General features: G+C 42.1%; 1 protein-coding gene across 5 annotated transcripts in view; it reads right to left on the minus strand.

The window, feature by feature from the left end:
- FAM53A (family with sequence similarity 53 member A) overlaps positions 1-5994 on the minus strand; it is a 91254-nt gene extending 85260 nt beyond the window's left edge. Inside the window, exons 1-3 of one of the 5 annotated variants that reach the window (XM_006023793.3) lie at positions 5657-5994; positions 5030-5207; positions 3250-3392 (exon numbers count right to left, since the gene is read on the minus strand). The gene's annotated coding sequence lies outside the window, so the exon portion shown is untranslated. Of the gene's footprint in view, positions 1-3249; positions 3393-5029 lie in introns of all 5 variants that reach the window. The other 4 variants (XM_025204441.1, XM_025204440.1, XM_025204443.1 and 1 more) reach the window with 4 other exon arrangements.
- Between the last annotated feature and the right edge of the window lie 6 nt (positions 5995-6000).

Below are 6000 nucleotides of genomic sequence, written 5' to 3' on the forward strand. Positions count from 1 at the left end.
GAGCAAGGGCCTCTAGCCAGAAACCTCCAAGTTTCTAGTGCACCTCAGCCAAGATACTGGCCTTACCTGTGACCACTGTACTGAAGAGTAACCAGCAAAGTCTCAAAGGAAATGACCATAAAACAATCCTAACTTTTCCCGTTTCTGGTTAATGAATAAAGAGGGGTGCACCAATAATGATTTATCTGACCGATACCGGTGGCCATTTATGAACCAACCATATCAGCCAATACCGATCCATGCTCACACTCCCAGGAGTCATGGAGGGCATGTGCCTCCAAGATGGGCATGGGGTGAGGGTGGGCTGCCCGCTGCAGGCTCAGGGCTCCATCAGCCTCTTCCCAGCAGGGGGCTGGGCTGGGGTTGCACAAGCAGCAGCACAGGGGTGAGGGGGATACAGGGTGGCTATGGAAAATTTTGGAGTAGCTGTAACCACCCTGTAGCACACCCACCAACCCCCCCCGGGCTGCATCAGCCTCTTCCCAGCAGGGGGCTGGGCTGGGGTTGCACAAGCAGCAGCACAGGGGTGAGGGGGATACAGGGTGGCTATGGAAAATTTTGGAGTAGCTGTAACCACCCTGTAGCACACCCACCAACCCCCCCCGGGCTGCCAACCCCAGCCCAGCTCCCCCCACCCCACAACGAAGAGGTCAGTACAGCCCCTAGCTATGCATCTGCTGTGGCTGCACGCACATACACATGGTGTTTATCAGTGACATTATTGGCTACACAGGCCAAAAAATACAAGAAGAGCTGATTGTCAATAATGTCAGTTTTCCTTCTTTCGGAGCCGATCCAACATGGACCAATATATCAGTGCACCTCTATTAATAAACAGTTCTAAATCAGATTAAAATTTTACCAAAAAAGTTTTGCTTTTGAGAATTCAAGCTTTAGACCTGCCTTCAGGATGTGGTGCTGGAGACCCCAATATTTCACCGATCTATCTAATCCACAGATCTTCAGCAGCCTCTCTCCAGAAAAGCCTACCCTTTAAAGCACAGAAATTGTAAGAATTTCAAATCTGACAAAGAAATCCAGAGATGAATGAGACTTTCCACCACACTAACAAATAAACTAGTTATCTAGGTAGATACTGCTTATCAGCAATACAAATGATCAACACCAACAACCAGTTGTCTTGAACAGGTAAGATTCTGCATTTACCTTGTATTTTCAACTACACAAAATGTCAAGAAACTTAAAATAAACCCATCAGGAAACCGTATCTGTAGAGGTACAGTGGATTTCTCCATCTAGGCCAGCAATCAATTCAGATTTCTTATGCCCCCCTTCCACCAGTATAAGTGAAAGGCATAGATGATTCATGGTGCTGATACATGTACAACAAGAACTGCTTCCAGTACCTGTTGGATGATGTCAACTGAAACTCAAATGTGCTTAAAAAGCTTTTACACTTCTGCACTGTACAGATACATCACATCTCATATGAACCTCAATTTAACTCAGAGGGATTGGATGTTGTAGGGTTACCATATTTCCAGTTTAAAAAAAAAAAAAAAAAAAAAAAGAGGGGGGGGGGCAGGGGGGGGGGGGAATATGATTGTGAGGGGGGGAGGTCTGATATGCCCATGCCCTACCCCTACTCCTCTCTCCCAAGCCATAGCCCCCCTACTAGTGCCTCTCACTCCTGACCCACAGCCCCCTGCTCCCCCCAGCCCTGCTGGGATGCTGAGTGGAGGCAGAGCAAAATCCTGGACATTTGTTGATACTTAAACAAAAAAAACAAACAAACAAAAAAACCAAAAAAAGCCACCCAGACGGAGATCAGAGGATCCAAAAAGAGGCTGTGTCTTGAAAAGCCTGGACGTATGGTAACCCTAGGATGTTGGGGTGTACAGGTATCCAACTGCAGGACTGTAACTTTGAAGCTAGTCAATACACTGGGCAAGTTAGGCCAAGAGTTTAAAGAAATTTAACACAAGCATTATACAAGATTTTGAAATGAGCAGTACACAACACAACAAGAGCAAAAAAAGTCCTCTATATGCTTACAATCACAATTCTTTTCTTATCACAGGGGTGTAACAACCATAAAGTAACACTGGCATTTGAAATAAAAGATCAAATGGTAAAAGATGAATTCAGTTTTAGTAGTCCACTATAAAAGGATTTTAAAAAGTGTATGAATTAATCTGCCTCCATCCTTGGATAACACAGCTGAAAGTGCTATTGATAGACTCACAGCTATTACCTAAATAACATATTTAGAAACAAGCCTGCCCACTCAACATTACTCCTTCTTCTATGACTGAAAGCTAGAAGAACTGTTGCTTTCATACGTTAGCTGTTTATATAAATTGTGGGTAAGACTGACTGAACAGCAGCTGAAGGTTTCTTTACCTTTTTTACTGGAAATGTTGCAGGGGTTTTTCCCCCTACTAGTTGTAGTTTTAGTTTTTGCGTTTTACTTAAATTGGACAATGAAACCAATAACTGGTTCCACTTGAATCACAGTCAAATCTTCAGTGATTTTACTTGCAGGTTATGGAAAAAAAAAAAAACCTCAAATATTTCTAGCAGGAAGTTTAAATATCCATATGTGTTTTTCTTCTGGATTTATGCTAGCTAATTCAACCTATTTTTCAAAAGCCTGCAAGCTTTCTGGGTACCTCTAATGAAAGGCAAGAAGGGAAGATGACCAGTGAAGCTATTGTTTTCAGATTTAATATCAGCTGCTAGCACACAGAACCATATTGCTAGATTGTAACACTCTGGTTAATATTATACCTTTATTAAAGAGCTTTTCACAAATATGGTCAGCTAGGATACTATCAGCCAAGCCAACTTAATGATGATGTCAGAAAAAAAAAAAAAGTGTTGATAAAAATGACTGCTTCTTAGGTTTGTAGCAACTCTGTACTTTACCTACCTAGTATTAGCAGCCACTGAAGTAGGCCGAGCATTACGTATTCATATTCACCTAGCACAAAACCATTTCCGCCATTTTCTCATTGCATAAGAAAGTCTTGGATTTCTTGACCCCAGATAGCATAAAGTAGACTGTGCGTTGATTCAGCCCTTATCCCCTCAATTAAAAAAAGCGTACACAGTGGACAGGGTTGGGGGAGACATGGGGGGTGGGAAGGGTTTGTTTGGGATTTTTTCCCCCCCAGTAATACACATATGGTCATTCCTAATGAATAAAGATGCAATAAAGTTCAACTGTTTTGCCAGTTAAGAGAGATACAGTAATGCTCTTGGCTATGCTGTTAAGACAGTACTTACAGGTGTGCCTTTCAAAATGCTGAAGATATATTTTTGATAGAAAGACAGGCTCTATTTACATCTCTCATTAGATCCCAGGCATTCAGGGATTCTTGCCTTGCATCTTTGCACAATGCAGAGTGGAGGCATTGTAAAAGTAAGTACTTGCATTAAAACAAAAATGGTAAAGTAAATATCAAGTAAAATCCATATAAATGAATATAGACTGTACAGTAGGGTGCAGGATATCAATATATTCTGTACATACCCATTTAGCTATAAAATACTAAACAAGTTCATATTTATAGAAACAGACAAGGAAGTTTGAGGTAAACAAAAAATGTATCTTAAAAAAAATAATCATGAAAGAAAAGAAAACCCCTCCAATTTAGAACCCCAACCAGACAAAATGTCAGCTTGCTAGATTTTGTACCCCAGGGACTATACAGTTTTTCTGAATGCTCTTATCACCTCCCTTAAAACACCAATTACATGTTAAAGACAAAGCAAATGAATATATTAACCCAATACTGTCCCCTTCTAATTTAGGGGGATAGTATTCAAAAGAAAAATCAAAGCACAAACAAAAGAGATGAATTTTAAAAACCCCAACTCTCAGAGTGGCATAATAAAATTTATTACAGGAACAAAAAGAGAAAGAAAGAAAATCAGGGCTGGAAAGTTTTAAGTACACGTGTTTCTAAAAGGAATAATCTATCAAACCACAGGAGGTGACTAGAACTGCCATCATCTTTGCTGTTAACACAAAGGAATGTGTTGAAGGGGGAGGGAAGGGGGGGGGGGGGGAAAAAAGCAGAAAAAGAAGAAAAAAAAAAAAAGCAATGGCTACCAGACTCCACAGGGATTCCTACAGGGGGAGGAAAAAAGAGATCATTCAAAACAACACATGTAAATTTTTAAATAAAATTAACAGATGTAACAATGTTAACCATGACATTACTTGAATGAATGTATTAAGCCTCCTAATCATGTCAAGTACTTTCTTACAAAACAACTCTGTATATTGTAAAGTGGATTACTATGCAGAAACACTGGGAATACAAATCTTAATTTTCGGCACAAAATTAGCATTCTAAGGAAAAACATTTGCTTTCATAATTAATTCAAAATACTGTTTCACAACCTATAGTAAGCGAGCTAAATTCAATTTAAGAATGAAGATGTGCGGTAACTACAGGTTGAGCTACATATAAATTACTGGAGTTTCTACAGCCAAGACCTACAGAATAAGGTTCAGTGAAGGCAGAAAACAAAGTAAAATGTTTACAGCATATGGCAGAGCCAGTTCTCAGTGACCTAAGAATTAAAGTGTTAAAATTGTGGCTAAATATTTTAATGTCTCTTAAGTACATTATACATGACAGTTGAATAGAATTTAGTATTTCACAATACAGATACAGAGAGAAACAGACAAATGCATAATGTTTCTTCTAGATTCAATATACAGATTCAGCAATCCCCTTTCAAAAGATTAAAATTTAAAATTTAACCTAATCAGATCCTAAGTGTTCTTTTTTTGTCTGCCTCACGGGTGCATGCTCACCTCTTCCCCCCCCACAAATCTTGCAAACAATTTAGAAATGTAACAGCTGTACAGGAATAAACAAAGCCTCCTTTGGCTCAACCAGGTATTTAAGATGCACCCATAAATGATTTAAGCTTTCATTAAAACCTTTCCTTAAATCCCATGCTCCCGTCGGCAGATTAATTTTTACTATTCATGAATTTTGCATTCTGGTCACCGTTCACTTTGAATCAGATTCATGTACACGGAACGTACCACTAAAAACAGCTTCCAAAACATGCAGATGAGGTTCTTTTGGGGGGGGCTATCTTTTCTTAATACCAACTCCAAAATTTTATATTAGACCTCTTCAGAAATATCTCGCTCCCCATACAAAGTCCTCTTCGCGTGGCAAGCGAAATATATCTGAAGTCCAAAGGCTTCTTCATTCTGACTGAAAAAACAAAAACAAAACAGCTTTCCACACTTGGAAGCAGCGAGACAGCAATGCAAGGCAACGTAACAGCAAAGCCTGCGACGACGGTTCTCCGGAGCTAATTTTAATGTGAACACGGCGAACCAGAAAAGAGATTCGACCAGCTGGCTCGACTGGTCCCGAGGCCTACAGCAACTCGGCAGGCACGATACAAAAAGACAAAACACGGTGCCTGTTATTTATTCTGACTCTCAGATCGAGCTGCTCTTCCTAACGCGACCTCACGTGCTGTTCATACTACTCTGGTTTTGAAACGAGTGTTTATTGGATGCCTTCGGACAGGATAAAAGCGGTTTCATTTTTAGAATGAAGTCGGCGGATAGATGCAACACTACAAAAGGGTCGCATGTCTCCACCAGCACCCCCTCCCCCCAAATTCACACACACACACACACACACACACACACACTAAAGATGGAGCCAGGTCAAGTTGGGACGAGCCGCCCCTGCTGACAGGACCTTCTTTCCACCCGCAGACGCTCATGTCGGTGACACGAGACCCCTTCCCCCCGGACTGGAAGCGCTGGGGACCACAACCACAACCAGCCACTGGCAAGGACCTGCCGGCTGGAAAAGGGGGGGGGGTCTATGGGGCTGAACCGGGTCAGAAGGCGGCGCCCTGCAGCCGACCACCCCAGCCCAGCCCAGGGCCCGGAGCCGCCTCCCCACCTTGGCAACCCCGGCTCCCGCAGCCCATCCGCACCGCCCTCTCCCGCAGCACCTCCGCACGCGGCCCCCCCACCCGAGGGCT

This window comes from Alligator sinensis, unplaced genomic scaffold, assembly GCF_000455745.1.
Source record: "Alligator sinensis unplaced genomic scaffold, ASM45574v1 scaffold445_2, whole genome shotgun sequence".
NCBI classification, from domain to species: domain Eukaryota; kingdom Metazoa; phylum Chordata; order Crocodylia; family Alligatoridae; genus Alligator; species Alligator sinensis.